Raw genomic sequence first — 19,407 nt, 5'->3', positions numbered from 1 at the left:
ATAGTTGCCACCTGTTAAAAAAGTTTAATTAAATTAATACGCGGAAACGACTAAACGGATTTACATGAAAATTTGCACACAGATAGCTTATGACCTACAGTAGAAAATAGGCTAATTTTTTGGAAGAGTTGCCACCTGTTAAAAAGTTTAATTAAATTAATACGCGGAAACGACTAAACGGATTTGCATGAAATTTTGCACACAGATAGATTATGATCTAGGTTAGAAAGTAGGCTACTTTTTTTAAGAGTTGCCACCTGTTATAAATGTTTAATTTAATTAATACGCGGAAATGAGTTAACTGATTTGCATGGAAGTTTTCACACAGATAGCTAGGTTGAAAAATAGGCTACTTTTTTTAAGAGTTACCACCTGCTAAAAAAGTTTAATTAGATTAATACGCGGAAAAGTCTGAACGGATTTGCATGAAATTTTGCAAGCAGATAGCTTATGACCTACAGTGGAAAATAGGCAAATTTTTTGGAAGAGTTGCCACCTGTTAAAAAAGTTTTAATTAAATTAATACGCGGAAATGACTGAACAGATTTGCATGACATTTCGCACAGAGATAGCTTATGACCTATGTTGGAAAATAGGCTACTATTTTAAGAGTTATCACGTATTATGAAAGTTTAATTAAATTAATAAGCGTAAATGACAGAACTGATTTGCATGAAAGTTTGCACACAGATAGCTTATGACCTAGACTGGAAAATAGGCTACTTTTTTAGGAATTTCCACCTGTTTGAAAATGAAATTTTGCTCAAAGATGGTTTATGACCTGGATTGAAAAACAGGCTACTTCCTTAACCGGTTTTCCGATCAGAACGAAATTTAGTACACTTATTACGGATTTCGGAAGGATGGTCTTAGACTGAAAGTAAGTCCGATAACTCAAGGCCCCTCCCATACAAATTAGAATTTTCATATTACATACATATCTCTGGAAGTATTTGTGGGAGAGAACTGAAACTTGGTATAGTGATATCTATGTGAAATCAATGATAGCATTAATCGATTGATGTTTTAATCAGTTAGTTAATTCGATTAAATTCAATCTGATTACAGTTAATCATGATTAATTTTAACCTGACTGAACAGTTAATCGTGACCGCGATTAAAAACTTAATTTTTAATCATTAACTCTTAATTTGATCAAGTAGGTTTGGTGATTAATTAAGTTATGCTGGAATTTCCCTGTGCACACAAAGCAAGTTAATCCGGTATGGCTAAGTCGGGTTTCCTCATCCATCTAAGCAATTTCGTGTGCATTTTCATTAAGATATATACCAACAAACGTTTTACAAACTAGGTTTGTAAAAGTTCCCAGTTTATGTATTACTAATAACAATAATTATAATTTTTTTATATTATGTGCTTTTTATAAGCGTAAAACACAAAATAATTACTATAACTGGTGTTTGGTTTCAAACTCGGACAAACTAGAGAAATTAATCAGATTTTATTTTTAATTGGATTAACGATTAATGTTTTAAATTAATTAAACGTAATCGCAGCCAGCGATTAACGATTCAAAAAATGTTATCATTAATCGTACAGTTGATAACGACTAATTAATTTTAATCGTCAAACGCGATTAACATTTTAATCGTTAATCAGATTAACAGTTTTCCAACACTGTGTGAAATCATGTTCACATTCACGGAGAAAAATGGACGTTTTTGGAAAAGAGGCGTAGCACCTCCAATACTAGCTGAAAGTTTCATATTGCATATCCCTTCAAATGTTTGGGGTAAAGTACTCAAAGTTGGTATGGAAATACATATGTATGTATGTATGTGAAACTAATACCATACTCATGGAGAAAAATGAGAGTTATTGGAAAAGGTGATGTGACAACTCCCATGCAAATTGATTTTTCTATGCTGCATATCTCTGGAGGTGTTTATTGCAGAGGACGGGAATTTGGCACCGAGATGTGTATACAAAATTAATTCCATACTCATGGAGAAAAATTTGCGTTATTCGAAAAGGGTGCATGGAACCTCCCGTACAAATTTACTTTCATACTGCATATCTCTAGAGGTGTTCATGGTAGAGTACTGGACTTGGTACTGGGGTATGTAAAATCAATTCTAAATTCATGAAAGAAGATTAGGGTCATAAGAAAAAGGGGCGTGGCACTTTCTGTGCAAATTGACTTTTTCTTGCCACATATCCCTGGAAGTGTTTGTGGAAGAATACTGGAACTAGGTATGGGTTGTGTATACAAAATGTTTCAATTGCTCATGGAAAAAATGTGATTTATTAAAAAAGCAGGCATGTCGCCTCCCATACATACTAAAAATTTCTTAGTACATATCTCTGGAAGGATAGAAAATATTTGGAAGTATTTTAAATTTGTTATGGAGATTTATTTTATAAGTGCCGTACTGATAGCAAAAATTTCTTTTAATGGAAAAGGTAGAGCCGGGTTTGGCCTTATAATCTAAAGCTCTCTTGAGGCATTTGCTACAGTAATGAGAAGTGGTATTTTATCAAGGCCAGGTTACTGAATTTGAGTTGGAAATATTAGAACCCGCCGTGGCACCTCCAAGAAGGTTACATGTTTACGCGTCGTATACCTGGAACCATTTCAAGGTAAACTTAGAGGGATTGATATCTTTCGTATGCCTAGCGCGCAGACGAGATTTTATAATTGCATAGTTAAATATAAATGGCCTAAATACCTTAACTCGCTTAAAAAATAACGAGCTATAACAAAATGGGCACAGAAATAAAATTTAACTTCATTAAATTATTTTTCATATTTGTATAAAAGCGCGGGGTGAAACCCGCGGGTATAAGCTAGTTATAAATAAATGACGAATGCTACTCCCATCAGAACTAATTTTTTAATCAAAATTTTTTGAACTATTTTGTGTAAATATGCTGTTCTACTGACCATTAAAGTTAAGGTCGCTTCGAGTGGCTAAAAATGAAATGCTTCGTGATTTTCGGGTTATTCGTAATTTTTCCGGGATCGTTGAGAATTGGTTTCTTAACTCTCCCGAATTTTCCGGGAGCGTTTGAGACTTTTACGGTGCTTTTTCAGGACTTTACTGGATTTTTTATTTTTATTTTTCTGAATGTGTTTTACAATTTTCGGGTATATTTCAGATATTTTTTTCGGGATGCTCTGTATTTTATTTTTCAGGATATTTCGGGACTTTTTCGTGATTTCTAGGGACTGTTAAAATTTTTTTCGAAATCTTTGAGTTGTTTCGGACCTTTTATAATTTTGTTTGGAGGTCTTCGTGTTTGATTTTCGGTATTTGGTTTAACTGTCGGGCACTTTTCAATTATTTCTCGATACTTTCCAGAATTTTTTGCGACTTTAGGGAAATTTGTCGTTATTTATGTTTGAGGATATTTCAATATTTTTGCGGGGTTTTTCGGGATTCCCCGTATTTTATTTTTTAGGATATTTACTTTTGTGTGATTTCTAGGGACGGTACAAATTGTTTTCGAAACTTTTTCAGACTTTTCGGACCTTTTACATTTTTGTTCGGAGTTCTTCGTGTTTGATTTTCGGAATTTTGTTTAACTGTGCGCACTTTCCATGAATTTTTCGGTACTTTCCAGAATTTTTTGCGACTTGAGGATATCTCTGTATTTTTCGAGTTGTTTAGAGAATATTCGAATTTTTTTCTAGATTCTTCGTGTTTTGCTTTTCGGTATCTTCTCTGCAATTACGTGACTTTCGGCACTCTCGGAAAAGTTAGTATTTTTTCGAAAGTTTTCGTAACGTTTTTACGAAAGTTTCGTAATTTTCGGAAACTTTTGCGACTTTTCGGGATTTTTTCGCGCTGTTTCGGTATTTTGTTTTATCATTCAGGACATTTAGATATTTTTACAAAATTTTTCCGATTTTTTTAGAACTATTAGCTATAAATGTATATTTTTATGAAATCGTAACAAATATCTTGCCAACTTTTTTATATAAAAAAACCCTGAAATAGTCGGTAATAATATTAGAAAAATCAAGAGTTTATTAATTTGTTTTTTTTTTATTAAAATTACTTACTCGATGGATGTGTAATTTCGATTACTTCTACACACAATTTGGCCAATAACATCAAGCCAATCTTTCAATTTTCCCAGATTTGTGGTGTTCTTTGTTTCACATGGCAGGGTTTTACTTTCCTAAGCGCGAAATGTATATGTCGTTATTATTATTTCGAATAGCCTAATACCTACAGGTCAAGATAAAGAAATTAGCCAAAAACGTGGCAAGGAAGACTTAACCCTAGGTTTGTTAAACAAGCTATAACAAAAATTTACTCCAGCGTTTGCTGAAAGGTAAATAAACGCTCTGGGTACTTTTTAGTGCATAATTTCAGAAATGCCAAATTTTAAGTTACGTACTTACTGTTGTTGTTATTATATACTCCTTTTATTATTCGCATTCGCATGCAAAATAACTTCGTTTGTACCATAAAAAAAATGTAGTTTGGTCGTGTGTATCGACTCCAACCAAACCAATTAATCACACATATATTGATAACTGGCCAAATTTTCAGCTTTGGCGTTGGAAAATTAAGGCCTTTGCACAACGTTTGCCTATTTTGGAATAAGCCAAATGACGCAATTTAGGATCAGGTCGAATTAGAGCAAATAGAAAAAACCATTTTACCTGCAAAAAGTTTAATTTTGAAAAATGAATAATATACATAGATAGTTGGGGTCTTTCCTTTATTTCGATAACGATATGGATACATATACATATACGTATGTATTTTTTACTATATAGATATTACTCATATTTTTTGATTAGGCTTCCAAATCGTTTACCGTTCGACACATTAGATTAGTGCATGTACATATGTATGTACTTTAGTGCTATCAACACCGACTTGAATGCTTCCAATATGACAATACATTCTAACTACTTATTAAAAAAAAAAATTTTATGAAATGATCTTAGCATAGCGTCCATAATAGTAAGAAATTATTTTAAAGATTAAGTTTTTTTACTACAAATTTTAACCTAATACTACTATTTGCATACTTATCTACAAACATATTACATACATATGCATACCTAAATATAATATTTTAGCATAAGTTAAACTCATACACTTTGTAGATGCATTATCTACATAATTTCGTGTATTTGAATAAAAATTTACCTTCACACATTGACATAAACGCCCTTGAATTTTTATTTGCTCATTTTGTATTCTTCTTCTGCTACACACGAGGTGGACTAAATATTGAGATAAATATGTATGCACATTAGACCGTAGCACCTAACAAGCGAACAAAAACACACAGTTCGCAAAGCCATTTCGAAAACAATTGTGTTTTTGGCCCAGCCTAGGTTTCACATTTTTAAATTTTTCGTTGACCCCTATGTATTGCATTCTTTTTGGTGAGCTTTAATTTACTGACATTAGGGTGGTACGCTAGGGCGATAAGAACTGATATCTGGTGGGTAAGTACCAGAAAGGTGTAGTTGAAGTCAATGAACAAATTTCTCCTCGAGAGAAGAACATCGATATAAGTAGGTATCATACTTTGAAATACGACCTTAAATGCCGAAGATATGATTAAAAATTTATGAAGGCTCCTTTTACGTTCGAGCAAACAAAAAGCCTTTTCTAAATTACCTTGAAAAAAGAATTAAGACTCAGGGCTATACTGCGAACTTTTTTCCTAGTCGGTCTAATGTAGCCGAATATGCCTTGCAAAAATAGTTTACATTCAAGGGTACACGTGGAACTTTTTTGTTTGCTTGAAAGGTGATACGGTCTAATGTACATTTACGTGTTTTTATGCCTATGGATATTTATCTATACATATGCATGTACATATGAAAGTGGGAATTTACTTTGTGTTTAAACGTGTTCTTATCAGTTCAGCGAGCGAGTTGATTTAGATATGCCGACAAAAATGTTTGACATTTGTAGGTAAATAATAGATTCTACTAGAATTTACGACGATGCGACGATGCCATAGTACATACTTGTCGTGAACATGGGAATATTTTCACAACACCTCGATTTACTGTTTATTTTCTTTTAGTAAATATAGGAAAATAATAAATATTTACAATGACTAAAATTAAATTAGTTCCAGTGAATTATAAACTTATTTGTATTTATGAAATATTTCTGGGGTACTGCCCACATGCGTGATACATACATATGTACATATGCATACAAACATATGTGTAAGTGAACACAGGGTTCTGAAGAAACGCAGAACAAAAAAGTGAAATACAGTCGTCGAAAAAATTATAGCGGCATCACATTTCGACAAGTGTTCACAATTACTTTTTGCTCTGTTATATAATTTAGTTATTCTTTTATAAAAATATAGCTCATTCATCAAAAAAAAGTGGCTAAAAGTTCCACAAAAACAAAAAGATTCCAGAAAAATCAATGGTTGTTTTTAGCCATTATTTTACTAGAATTGAATGGACTAACTACAAAATTGTACACTCAAAATCTTTCAAAGAAATCTAATAAAAGTTTCGAAAGTTTTTCGAAAGTTTGTTTAATTTTTTTTAAATAATGCACAAAGTTTGAAACTTTAATTCACATGGTTTTTGTTAAAGAATGAACTGTATTTTTATAAAAAAATAACTAAAATTAAACAACAAAAAATTAATAAATTGTGAAAACATATCAATATGTGGTGCGGCTATAATTTTTTCGACCACTGTACTTTTCAAGCACTAGAGTCGGTGTTTTTCATGCACAAGAAGTTTTTGCACTCTATCGCGGTATTCTGTCCTGCAGGCTAGTCATAATTAAGTAGTCTAGTAAACCTTTTCGCCAAGCTCGGGACAAGTATCTAGTAGACCTTACCATCGAGTTTGCAGCAGCTCGCAAGCAGAAAGCAAAAGCTGCTTTAACTACTAATTTCTCAATGAGACAGATTTGCAAGCAGTTCGAGCCGCAGTGTCATGGATAGCTACATATGGCTGTGTACACACATTCATATAAATTGTTGTCCCGCCCGGCCATATTTATGGGCAAAATATAGGAAAACTGCGTATTTAGTTTTTTTCTCTGGCGTTAGGATTTTTTAAAGTAGTTTGAAATATCAAAAATTTGATTGATTCAAAAAATCTCATAAAAGAGAAAATTCTATAAAATTCAAAAATATAAAAGTTTTTATGTGCATAAGGAGAAATTATTTATTTAAAATTTTGTCCTTGAATATCCTTGAAAAACTGCAATATCTAGTTTTGAAAAAAATTATATGTTAAGGACTAATCCTAATTTTACTGGCTTAAAAAAAAAAATTAGTCAAGAACGCATTTTACGCATACCTCACTTCGTCTTTGTAAACCAAAAAACTTTAATGATTTTAAATTGTACAGAATTTTCCCTTTCATTTGGTACCCATATTGTCTTTCTGCATTGCACTGGTTTTCATTTAATTTTTTACATTGCTCATATCTTTAAAATCTGTTTTGAAAACACTATATATATAAGCCGAAGACTACAAGAATATTTGAGTGCACAGTTCCTTAATCGGTTAAGTATCCGATATCGACTATGTTGAACATCACGGTTCCGTCTGGTCTTGCTGAATTTGAAGGTCTGGAAAGACCTTATTGCGCAAGCATGGCGATGCTTATCCAGCTGGTAGCTCAAAGCAGCGGTGCAACTGCCTTTCCCTAAATTAGAGGCTTAGCATGGAATTTGGTTGTATGGAAGATGAGCACGTATAAGACACTTGTGCCAGTCCTCGTCACTGATTGTTCGATTTCCCGCCTTTTCTCACAAATACCCAAGGGAGCTGAACTGATCGCAAGCTGTCACAGAAGGTACGCTCGTTAGCTGCATGACGACTGAGATCAGCGTGCTCTGTACGATAGCAGATTTGCCGGGTCTTCAAAGAATGCTTCCGCTGATGAAAACTCCAAGCTCATCCACCGCGCTTTCGTTCTCATCAGTGGTAAAATGAGCGCTCGTAAAGAACCCTGTAGTTCAGAATGTGAGGAACCGGAACAGAAGAAACCAAGGTGAGGTGGCAGTAACAAGGCCAGGGGCATTTCCACCTATAACAGAGATATTAGCTTAAGAGGCAACTGTTTCCACTGGCCGCTAAAGACAATTGTTAATTCTGGCAACTATCTTAAAAACTCTTTTCTATCCTTCGTGAGACTAATTGAAAATTTGCTAACGAAGTCTTAGCGTTATTCTGTTTGTTTTGGAGCAATAACTTTTCTATAAAAAAAACTAAAATTTAAATTAATTTTAAAATTATAAATTAAAATTAATTTTTCCTCTTAAAACAATAAAAACGAAAAATTAAATTAAAAATGAAACAAATTAAAAGAAAAGTAAAAATTAAAAAAAAAATATTCTTAAAACAATTAAATAAAAAAGGGAAAGAAAAAGTAATATAATTTCATAAAAATTCAATGAAACTAAAAAATAAATTTTCTTTTTAGAACAAAATCTAAAAATGTATAGAAAATATAAAAATAATAAACTAAAAAAGAAAAATTAATAGAACAATATCCTAAAAACAATGAAAAATTAGAAATATGTTTTCTTTTAAAACATTAAATTCCAAAAATTTAATTATACAAGAGAATATTATATATATAGGTATACATAAAAGTTTAAATAACATGTATTTTTTTAAACAAAAAAATCAAAAAATTAAATTAAAAAATATTAAACTAAAAAAGAAAAATCTCTATATATAAAATAATAGCCGTTTTCATTATATGTTTTATTGTCCGATCAGTTCGTAATTTATTAAATATTATGTTACCAGGCTAGTCTGATCTATGTTTTTAGTGCGAATAAAACTACATTATTCCACTTTCTGGCCCAACGTTTCGCTAAAACATTTTTAGCATCTTCAGGGGCAATCCAGCTTTATTAAATCTGCCACAAACCAAAAATACAAAGGCACATTGTAATTAAAAATTAATGAATATAGCATACAAACATACATATACATATATGGAATTAAAAATTATAAACAACAATTTGAGGACAAAAAACTCACAATGTTTAAGAACTTTGATTAACACCTAAATACAGCGCATCTGTACCATCTTTTGTGGTAGCTTTGTCAATACTAAAATAATAAACATTTTTATTTCTAATCATAAACAAGAAATATAAGCGGCCGCAATGTTGTCCGTATCTTCTTTTCTGTTCATTGTCTTTTTCCTTCTTTGCATTATCCTAAGGCTTTCTAGTGTATATCGGGTTGACTCCCTTCTTTCTTTGTCGATAATCTTTGTGTTTGCGAATTCAGCTGTATGTCCACTTGTTATGATGTGTTGTGATAATGCTGTACTGCTTTTTTGTTTTCTTATATCTGCTTCATGTTCGCCTAGTCGTTGTTCGGAGTTAACTCAGAAACTACTCCATAGATTTCAATAAAATTTTCAGAGGTTATACCCTGCATATATGGTCCTATTATAGGCTACCAAAAAACTCGCTAGGTAGCGCTGGGGTCGAGTTATTTATAAAAATCGTATTTATGAACCGATTTCGTTCAAATTCAAAACGTGCGCTACCTCCATAATAAGAAAAACGTATGAGAAAAATAGACCCGCTAGGTGGCGCTGGAATCGAGTTATTTATAAAAATCGTATTTATGAACCGATTTCGTTCAAATTCAAAACGTAAGCTACCAGCATGATGGACAATACGTTTACCAAAAATAGACCCGCTAGGTGAGTTGAGTTATTTATAAAAGTCGTATTTATGAACCGATTTCGTTCAAACTCAAAGTATAAGCTACCTGCATGATGAAAAAAAGCCCTATTTATGAACCGATTTTGTTAATGCAAATTCGAAACGTTTATTACTTCAATGATGATTTTTTTTTTTTTGTGTGAGGATTCCGCTCTTTAGTCGTTTAAATTTAAGCTAAAAATGTTTAATTTACAGACCGCTTTTGCGTTTAAACGCTATTTTTGTATTGGCCAACGTAAAAAAAACTTATTAGGCGCCGCGAAGCAAGCGGGCATTTGCTAGTATATACATATATAATACATAAGTTCCTAAAAATAAATGAAATTAAAAAAATGTTTTAATTTTAGAACAATAACTGTCAGTTACGGGATTTTGCAGTACTTTAAAGGACGATATGCAAAGGTCGACTTACTCCACTACATAAGCGGATGTACATACATACTGAGATAACTACATCGATGTCTCTTTCAATTCTCAACATTTTTGTATAACAATGTAGTATATACAAACATACATCCATCTTTATGTTGTATCTTGATGTTAATCCACATTTTTCAAACTTTTGAAGCAAATTCTATTCAAGCATTAAGTACATAGTATCCAAACCTCCATGGTCATATTCTGTCATGTATGTTTTTACGTGGTACACATACTTATATTATACAATTAAAAACTATTGAACAAAACACTCGTCGAGCATCATAGCTAATAATACAATATTTTCCGCCAATGTCAACACTTCAAATTCAATTAACGCAAACAAATTTAGCACCAACGAAATGAAGGTGAAATCTTTTCGGAAATAACTTTAATAATATTTCAGATATTGTTTACGCAAGTACATATTTGTGTACAAATTTTGATATTGCTGTCATAATTATAATTGGTGGGAGCGCGAAAGATCAAAGGCGTAAAACCACGGCGTGCATGAATGCGCCATAAAGCACATACATATATATGTAGGAACCAGGAGTGTGTGACGCTATGTGGTAGCGAGGAGGTGCAATAGGAATTTATTGGTTACGTTGATCCACTTCACAAAACGCGTGTCTCATTCATGTTAGAGATGGGCACGGGATATCGGGACCCGCGGGACACACGGGACTAGTTTCGAATTGACCGGGATGGGCGGTATCGGGAAGGTCTTTGAACATTTTGCGGGCGGGACGGGACCAAAATCCTTTCCTGACACTGCCGATAAAACTTGCAACCTCCGAAAATTCATAAGTTTCCTTAAAACAGTTTTATGAAATTAGCACTTTTTTATGTTTTATTGAGACGAAAACGAACAGCAAAGCAAAAAAATATCCAAAGATGCCAGAACTTTCATTGTTTTTTTTGTTGTTATTTAAACTTAATTTGAGACATGTGAATTAATCTTAGTTATAGACTTCGGGGCCCGCGGTACGATTCTGAAAAACGTCGGGATGGGCGGGATCGGGATTGAATATTTAGTCCCGTGCCCATCTCTAATTCATATCTCTTTTATCAGATTAGCCGCCATCATCAACCATTTACCATGGCTAAAGCGACAATACTGCCAGTGTTGAAGTCACCGTCACAGTCAACGTCGTCGCCGTCATTATTTCCGACAATGGCAACAATCTCGTCAATACGAATATGACACTAATGACAAATTGTCGGCACAAATGTTTTTGAAGTTTGATTGTTCAGCACCTAATCAAACTGGCTGCTTGTTTGCTTACCAATATGCCACACAAACCCCAACACGTCGCGATACCCCCTGGTCCACCAAATATACTAATAAGCGGTAAAGCCGCACCTACGTACATAGCTAACTACTCACAGGCCGAATACTCTGCGCCGAAAGCGAAATAATCGCAGTCGCGGGCTTTGCGGCAGCGCCGCGATTTACAAATTATGCGGGTGTGTGTGCTCGCTCGGCATTACAGCGCGCGTTGCGTGTGTCATTCGGTCGGAATGTGTCAATTACAATTGACAGTTGTCGGTGACAGCGGTTCACGCGTTGCTTATATGTAGGTACATACATATATACATATGTATGTATTTAGTTAATGATGGCGATGGTGGTGGCGGTGTTGGTGTTGGTATGGGTCTTATCAATGTTTGCAGGCAATAATCGGGCGAGATAAGCTGCCACGCTATCTTATTAGCGCTTGTTTAAGCTTTGCGCTTGCCGTTGTTGTTACCATTGCCGATTGTTAATTTGTATGTGTTTGTGTTTTTGTTTGTTTCAGTTTGCTATTTATATCAAAAGACCCGTTCGCTTTGCTTTTGCCACTTTGTTGCTGCATTTGTTTGTTGTCTCTTTGTTGTAAAAAATCTTTCGCTTGTGCAATAAAAAGCCACATCACATCACAATTGCCGCCGCTACGGCACTGGCTGTTGTTGATTGCTAGTTCCAACAGCTGAAGAACACAGAGATTTTGCTAGCTATGATGGCAGTTTTTTGAGGGTTAGGCTACGTGTTGCCAGAAATAAATATATTTATTCCCTACCCTAACCCTCAAAAAACTATGTACCATCATTGCTAGCAAAATCTCTGTGGCCATCAGCTGTTGGATCTAGCAATCAACAACAGCCAGAACCGTAGCGGCAGCAATTGTGATGTGATGTGGCTTTTTTTTCTTTTTGTGCGTATATGCATTTAGGGCTAGAATCTGGAAAAGGGCTAGTTTCATTATTCATGATTTTTTATATTTATTTTAGAACGAATTCCCAAAATTGTATTTGTTCAGGTACATAGGCACATCGTGGTGTCAAACGGTCTACGTCTATTAGTACCCTTGACATTTAGATAGTCCCTTACTTGCACCGGAATGCATCTGCAAATCGTTACACCCTAATAAACGAATGGCGAAGCTGTCTATCTTTGGCTGATGAAGATGAACGATTGCCAGGAGCGATCAGATACAGATAACAGATCAATTAAGCACCAGAGGTAATAAGTGACATAGAAGGTTTTGCAGTATCTCCACGACGTACAGTTTTCATTCTAAACAAACATTCTGAGCTTAAAACGCGTAAAAACAGAACATAAAAAATAGATACATAACGAATTCATTAATTACACTAGTTTACACGAAAAAAGGACTTTGCTAAAAAGTGTTTTTTGGACTAATTTAGGGGCGCTAAAAATGAAAATAAGACGCATTTATTTCCCAAAGAAGCGTTTTCGAGATATAGGCAAAAACTCTAGGTATTTTGCAGTTTTTGCCGAACAAAAAACTCCAGAAGAGCAATACAACTAATCTTCTTTGAATACCTTTCGAACGATATATTTAGTTAGCCTCATTGCGTTGATTAATTTTTTTGTGTCAATCGGAATAGAAATTTTCGAGTTTCAGGCGTTTAAATTCGAAAGATAGAGAAAGCCTTTCGAAAATTGTTCATTTTTATTCATTCCCTTCAGTTGATGAACTTTGTAAAAAAAAAAACAATTATTAAAAAAGGACGAAGGAAAATTTTATAATGAAAGTGTGAAGCGGAAGAACGCGCAAATCAGACAGGAAATGTCAAACTTTTGACAAATTTGATAAAAGCGGCCAATTTAAGTTTTTGCTACAATCAATCTTTCAGTTGAAAATGTGTTTTTCCACAACACAAACAGCGGAAATGCCTCAAAATGCTGTTTCAAATTTAAAAGAGCTAGGGGCTAGAAGCAAATCTCTGGGGGCAATTTAAAATAAAAAGAGCTAAATCTAGCCCCAAAAGCATAAAAATGGCAACACTGCTTTGGGTGTTTGTGCTTGGTACAATGGCAATGGGCCCTTAGTCCAGGGAATCAAGAGGAGATGCTAAACAGAGGTCTGTTTGAGATAGTCAAAAGCGAGTCAGAGTAAAACGCTGGCATCCTTTGTCTCGAACATGAATATTGTGGTTAAAATGATCGACATTATTGTACCTATTAGGGCCTATCGACTAACGCATTTGTTTGGCAGCCTTCACACCATTTGGCCGAGAGCTCGGCTAGGGCTTGTTCACCTAGACTACCTATTGTCTCAATATTGTATAGATATGTATACGCCCTATAGCGCCCGTTGTGGTGTAGGGGTTAAAAGTACGCGCTACCATTACGCCCGGTTTAAGCCCGGTTCAACCCAACTTCAAAAAAATAAAAAAAAATAAAAAAATTATATATTTCTAATAGCAGTCGCCCTACGGCAGGCACTGACAAACCTCCGAGTGTATTCTGCCATGAAAAACAGCTTCTCATAAAAATACAATCGCCGTTCGGAGTCGGCGTAAAACTGTAGGTCCCTTCTTTTTGTTTGACAACATCAAGGCGCACGCCACAAATCGGAGGAGAAGCTCGGGCAAACTTTTACAACAATTGTGTAAGCGCCAATCTATTGTTATTATTATTATTATTATTATTATTATTATTATCTGCCCTATGCCGTGGAGCTTATAATAGGGTAATTTCGAGTTGATCAGAAATGGAGGTTTACTCTCCCCTACAATTTTCAATAAGTTATGAACTAACCATAAAAGGCGATAGAGACTGAACTTCCGTCTGACTTTCTGCGAAAATGCTCACCTGATTGTGCTGGTAGCATCTGAAGTTTCTTTAAAAAGATCTTAAGGAAATAAATCGCTCAAAACGCTAAGAATCTCCGTAGAGTAGAATCTCGTTGTGCCAACCGCATCTGACCTTTGAACTCCAGTAAGTTTCTTAACAACCTAATCCATATATAATTAGACCTGACCGCCAAACCAGCGCTCCCTCATCTGTTGCTTAGCATTCTTTTGGATGCAAGTCCTTCCTTGCTCGCTACTAAATTTTCACCTTTCAATTAAGCTTGGAAAGCAGAGAAAATCCAGATACATATTTCTTCCTGTGGTATAGATTCAGTTCAGTTATCTTGAATTTAGGTTTCATAAAATCATTTTATTTGTAAGGAGCATCAGCGAACAGTTGTATGAACTACCCTGCTCATTAACAGGGATACGATCCAGGACTGGATGCATCAATCTAGCCCTGCTTCTATAAGCGGGTGGTGTATAGAATCTGTACTGACATTTTACCTATAAAGGAATCCATAGTCAACTGTTTATAGTAGAACGATATCTTAATTATGCGAACCATTTCGAGAGGGCGGTCTCCATTGGCTTCCTTTTACAAGAAAATATCCGCTGAATCTTGGTTTGATTGCCCTTGGAGAAATATTTCGTGATTGAGTATTCCGACGAATTGAAATGCCTTGGCATTACCCTTGATAACAGACTAATTAGGAGTTCCTATCTACCAGGGTCACATGGGCTTGTCGATGACTTTTTAATCGAACATGCGGTCTTCATTGATATTGACATACTGGCTATAATGTACTCCGCCAAACTTCTTCTTCTTCTTTATTGGCGCTGTAACCGCCTAAGCGATTTTGGCCGAGTCCAAAACAGCACACCAGTCATTTCTCTTCTGTGCTAACTGACGCCAATTGGAAATGCCAAGTGGAGCCAAGTCCTTCTCCACCTGGTCTTTCCAACGCAGAGGAGGCCTTCCTCTTCCTCTGTTACCAGCATCGCGGCCCGCGTTGAATATTTTCAGAGCAGGAGCGTTTCTGTCCATTCGAACGACAATGCCAAGCCAGCGGAGCCGCTAAATTTTAATTCGTTGCACTATGTCTATATCGCTGTAAAGCTCATACAGCTCATCGTTAAATCGTCTGCGATATTCGCCATGACCAACGCGTAAAGGACCGTAAATATTTCGCAGAATCTTTCTCTCGAAAACTCCAAGAGCCGCCTCATAAGCGCCAAAATATTATATTTTTTATAACGTACTATAGTTCATCTGATTGTTACTTATGCCTCCATAGTCTCATGCACAAAGGGAGCTTGTTGAACCGCGCTTTAAAGACGCTCCTAGGCTGCACTCCATATCTTTTCCAAACAGCAGCATTTTCGGCGAACTTTTAAATGCAAACTCCTGGTATAGGAATTTGAGATTTCTTCGACTCCATACTATAAGAAATCTGCTTTGGAAAAGAATTTCAGGTCAAAAATTTTGATCGAAAGGTTTGGTCAAATGGTTTAGCTCAATTTGATTCCAGACACTAGTACATAGATGGAGCAATGGGCTTTAGACACACTGTATTTCAGGCCGAGGTACTAGCAATTTGAAAGGCGATTTTCTAGCTATATTTTCAGAAAGCAAGGCGGCCGTCAGGACCCAATCTGGTAGGACTACATATCACCTCCAGGCACACCAAAGAGTTCTTTGACATTCTTCCATTACACTGCATAACTGAAGGTAACCACAAACTGGCTAAGAAACGTTCATTTCCTGCCCTTGGTCGTCCTCGAGACTTATTATCAAAGAGTAGGTAGGTAAACCTCGAACACAGGCAAGACTTTATGGATATCCAGGAAAGACCTACAATTGTTAATAGGGCCAGCATCAAGTTGCGTACTGGCTACCTAACCGACCATAACCACTTGCGCTCAAACATAGGATACCGGACTGGCCTCTCCACCTATTCATCTTTATCCTGAAGAGGACATTCTGTGTGGTTGTCCGTCATTGGCAAGACTAAGACTGCAATTATTTAGTAGAAGGGATTTTTTTTCAAGAAATTATTTTTATTCTTAAAAACTTAATTTTTGGAGGTATTTTAAAATCAGTCTAGCTCACGTACATCTTAATATTTTTCACAGTTTCAACTTAGCGCAGTGCGTAGGCAACTGGCTGAGTCAGCTGGGGTCGTCGGTTCGAATCCCGCTGAAGAAGTCTGATGAGGAATTGTGGTGATTTCTGAAATAGCTATCACTTCTACAATTTTTTCAAATTGTTGTTGCTTTTCTACAATAGTTTTTCGTTAAAAACGGCCTGAAGCTCAATAAAAATTGTTGAATGTAATTGTTATAAGGCCATAAATAACAAAAACACAATTTTCTCAAATATTTTGGTGGAAGTATTAAAATATAATACATTATGTAATCCAGGTGGAAAAAACCGCAACTGTTTTTGGTGCTGCAGTCTAATGGTCATACATATATGAATATGCATACATACATATGTAAATATATGTATATAAGTTAATAGTAAAAACAAATATTTTTAAATCAAGCTTTCTTAATAAGAACGACATCGGACCTTAAATACTGGTTTACCAAATATATCGACTGGTGCGCCACCTATCGGATTAGCTCATCTTTCATATTGCATTATCATCGGGTTCTGAGCCAACTGTGAAGTTTCAAGTCTCTAGGTCATTGGGAAGTTGATCAAAAATTGATTGTAAAATTTGGCCTTAACAAACATACATACAAAGCAAGTTAAATAAAAGCGTGTAATAAAAAGCTAAGACTTTTTGTGCTTTTTGAATTTTCTTACGAATAGTTGTAAAGTGCAGCGAATTTTCAAAATTGAGACACATATCTTCGTTTTGCTACGCATTGTCAGTCTACAACTACAAGTGCGAACGCTCAAGCAGCGATGCATAGCCTGCGGTAAAAAGCTAAACCAGTCAGTAAAACAGCTTCTTGACTAACTGATATAAACCGTCTAGTTCATTAACTGGTATCAGTTGATGCGAAGGTCTACCTGTTCTTCCACTTTCTATTACGCGATTAGTGACACCTCTCTTCAAATTTTCAAAACCAAGCGAAGCTATTCATTTGGCTTTTCCAAAATGTTGGCCTGGCGTGTCAGGAAAACTATCGTCTCTGGTCCCAAAACCGCAGCTTCGAGTACGCCTGGAGATTAGACCTGAACATTTGTCAGACTAAATGAATGCTATATATTTTAACATAATAAGTACAGTCAGATGAACGATTTTTTGGATGGTGGTCAATTCTTTTTGAATTCTTTGAGGCAATTCGTGGAGAATGTGGAACTTTTTATGCGGTACCTAGGGGGTTATAAAACGTCCGTCATCTTGAAAATATGTGCGGAGAACCTTTTTCTGACTCAAGCACTTTAGAGCCTCAACGAATTTATGCACCATGGACAATTAACCTTTCCTAGGGCACAGTTATCTTCAACTAAAGCAGCTGCGGGTATGAAAAAAAGACAGAACACTAACTACTATTTGAGCTGCAAATCAAACTGGTAATATAAAGTTTCTCAACTAGTATTTTCCACTGCAGGGTTCATATCTACTAGATAGGTATTTGTTGGTTGATATGCATATTCACACATTTCTGATGACTTAGTAAATATATATGTACATACGTATGTATGTTAGTAACTGACGAGCTACATACTTACTATTTGTCTGGCCGACTGACTGTCTAACAAAACAATATAATCATGTATACACACATCGTCGCTCGGTGCTTTGTGCGCCGGCTAATTCTCGGGCTTTTTAGTCGTCTCTATTAATGCGTAGATATGGATGCATGTCTGTACTGCTCCAGTCACAAATGCCTCACTGTCTGCCGCGCCCCGTTTTTCTAACGGCCAAAGCGCAGCGAATGTTTATCTTACTATTACCCCACTCTCAACCCAACCTATCCGGTTCTGTTGATTTTTATTTACCGCGAAAGAGTTGCCGCTCTGCGCCACCATCTCTTTGTGTCTCTAGTATGGAGACATTTTTAGCGGCCGCTGGGTATTTACAAAGCAAGAACTAATTATTGTGTAAGGATTAGTGCAACACCATTGACAATTTCACCTACCCGTTGGGAAATTGAGAGCGAATCCCTAAGTCAATAGATTACACCAGAATGAAAAAGCATCAATTTAAAATTTCTGTGTAAAAGTTCAGTTAAATTTTTATAAGTCGAATTGTGGTTAGGAAATAGCGCAATAGATGTAAAATGAGCTCTCTAAATGCTTTTGTAGTCCGTATTCAAACGAGTTATAGACTGTTATGTCCTAGAAGTTTGGCAAGTCTATGAAGTTACAAAAGGTAGGTACTATATTAAATGCAAGCTTTTTACAGACAAGTAGAGGACCAACACCTTTAGCCAAAACGGTGATCATAAATAGTTTTGTTATGTTTAACCTGCTACTTGTAACCAGATCGTAATTAGCAGCTGAAGCTCTTCCTCTGCAATGGGTAAGGATTGAACTCCGATGACGAGTTGGTAAGTTGTTGAGGGTGGAAATGGTCTCTTCGGGAAAGCCGTCAACCTATACAATATCGTTGCAGTGGTTAATGTACTACGTAATTCTAGATCACGTTCTGCAGTTCTTAGAGATGCCTTCCGTTTCCAGCAAGTGCCTGTTCGGATACGCACGTCTATGACAACCGAAAAGGTACTGCTTTTTGAACAAAATATAACACTCCTTTACTCGTAGGAGCTGGGCTGATGCGCTGGCGACATCAGAAGACATCCCGTAGCTGTCCAGACTGCTGATTTTGGCAAGTTTGCAGTTTTGTTCACTGCGTCCTACTTGCCACCGTTGAACACATAGGTGAGGCATATTATTTTAGAACTGGCCGGAAAATCGTCTAATATGTTGCCAACAAAGTGTCTTTGTCTTTGCCAAAGTGCCACCGACGAGTGATTTGAGAACATTGTTGCGATCTGTACTTTATTGACTATTTTATTACGCGACTTCAGAAAAAGAGCAGACAATCAAATGTGATCCCAATAATTTTCTGGTTGCTCACTGTCGAAGAAAGAGACAATTGAGGTTGGTTTAGCGGAAAACAATACAAGTACCTCTGGTCAACAGATACAGTGGCTTCGTTAATTGAAAACCAAACGAGTTGACAGTTAAAGCGTAGTTACCCACGGACGTTAAAACGGAGAACGTGTCAGCTGTCACGATCTATCTAATGGGTTTTCC

This window comes from Rhagoletis pomonella, unplaced genomic scaffold (assembly GCF_013731165.1).
Source record: "Rhagoletis pomonella isolate Grant_MI unplaced genomic scaffold, Rhpom_1.0 Rhpom_scaffold_00006, whole genome shotgun sequence".
Taxonomy (NCBI): Eukaryota; Metazoa; Arthropoda; class Insecta; order Diptera; family Tephritidae; genus Rhagoletis; species Rhagoletis pomonella.
This window is presented reverse-complemented; position numbering follows the sequence as displayed.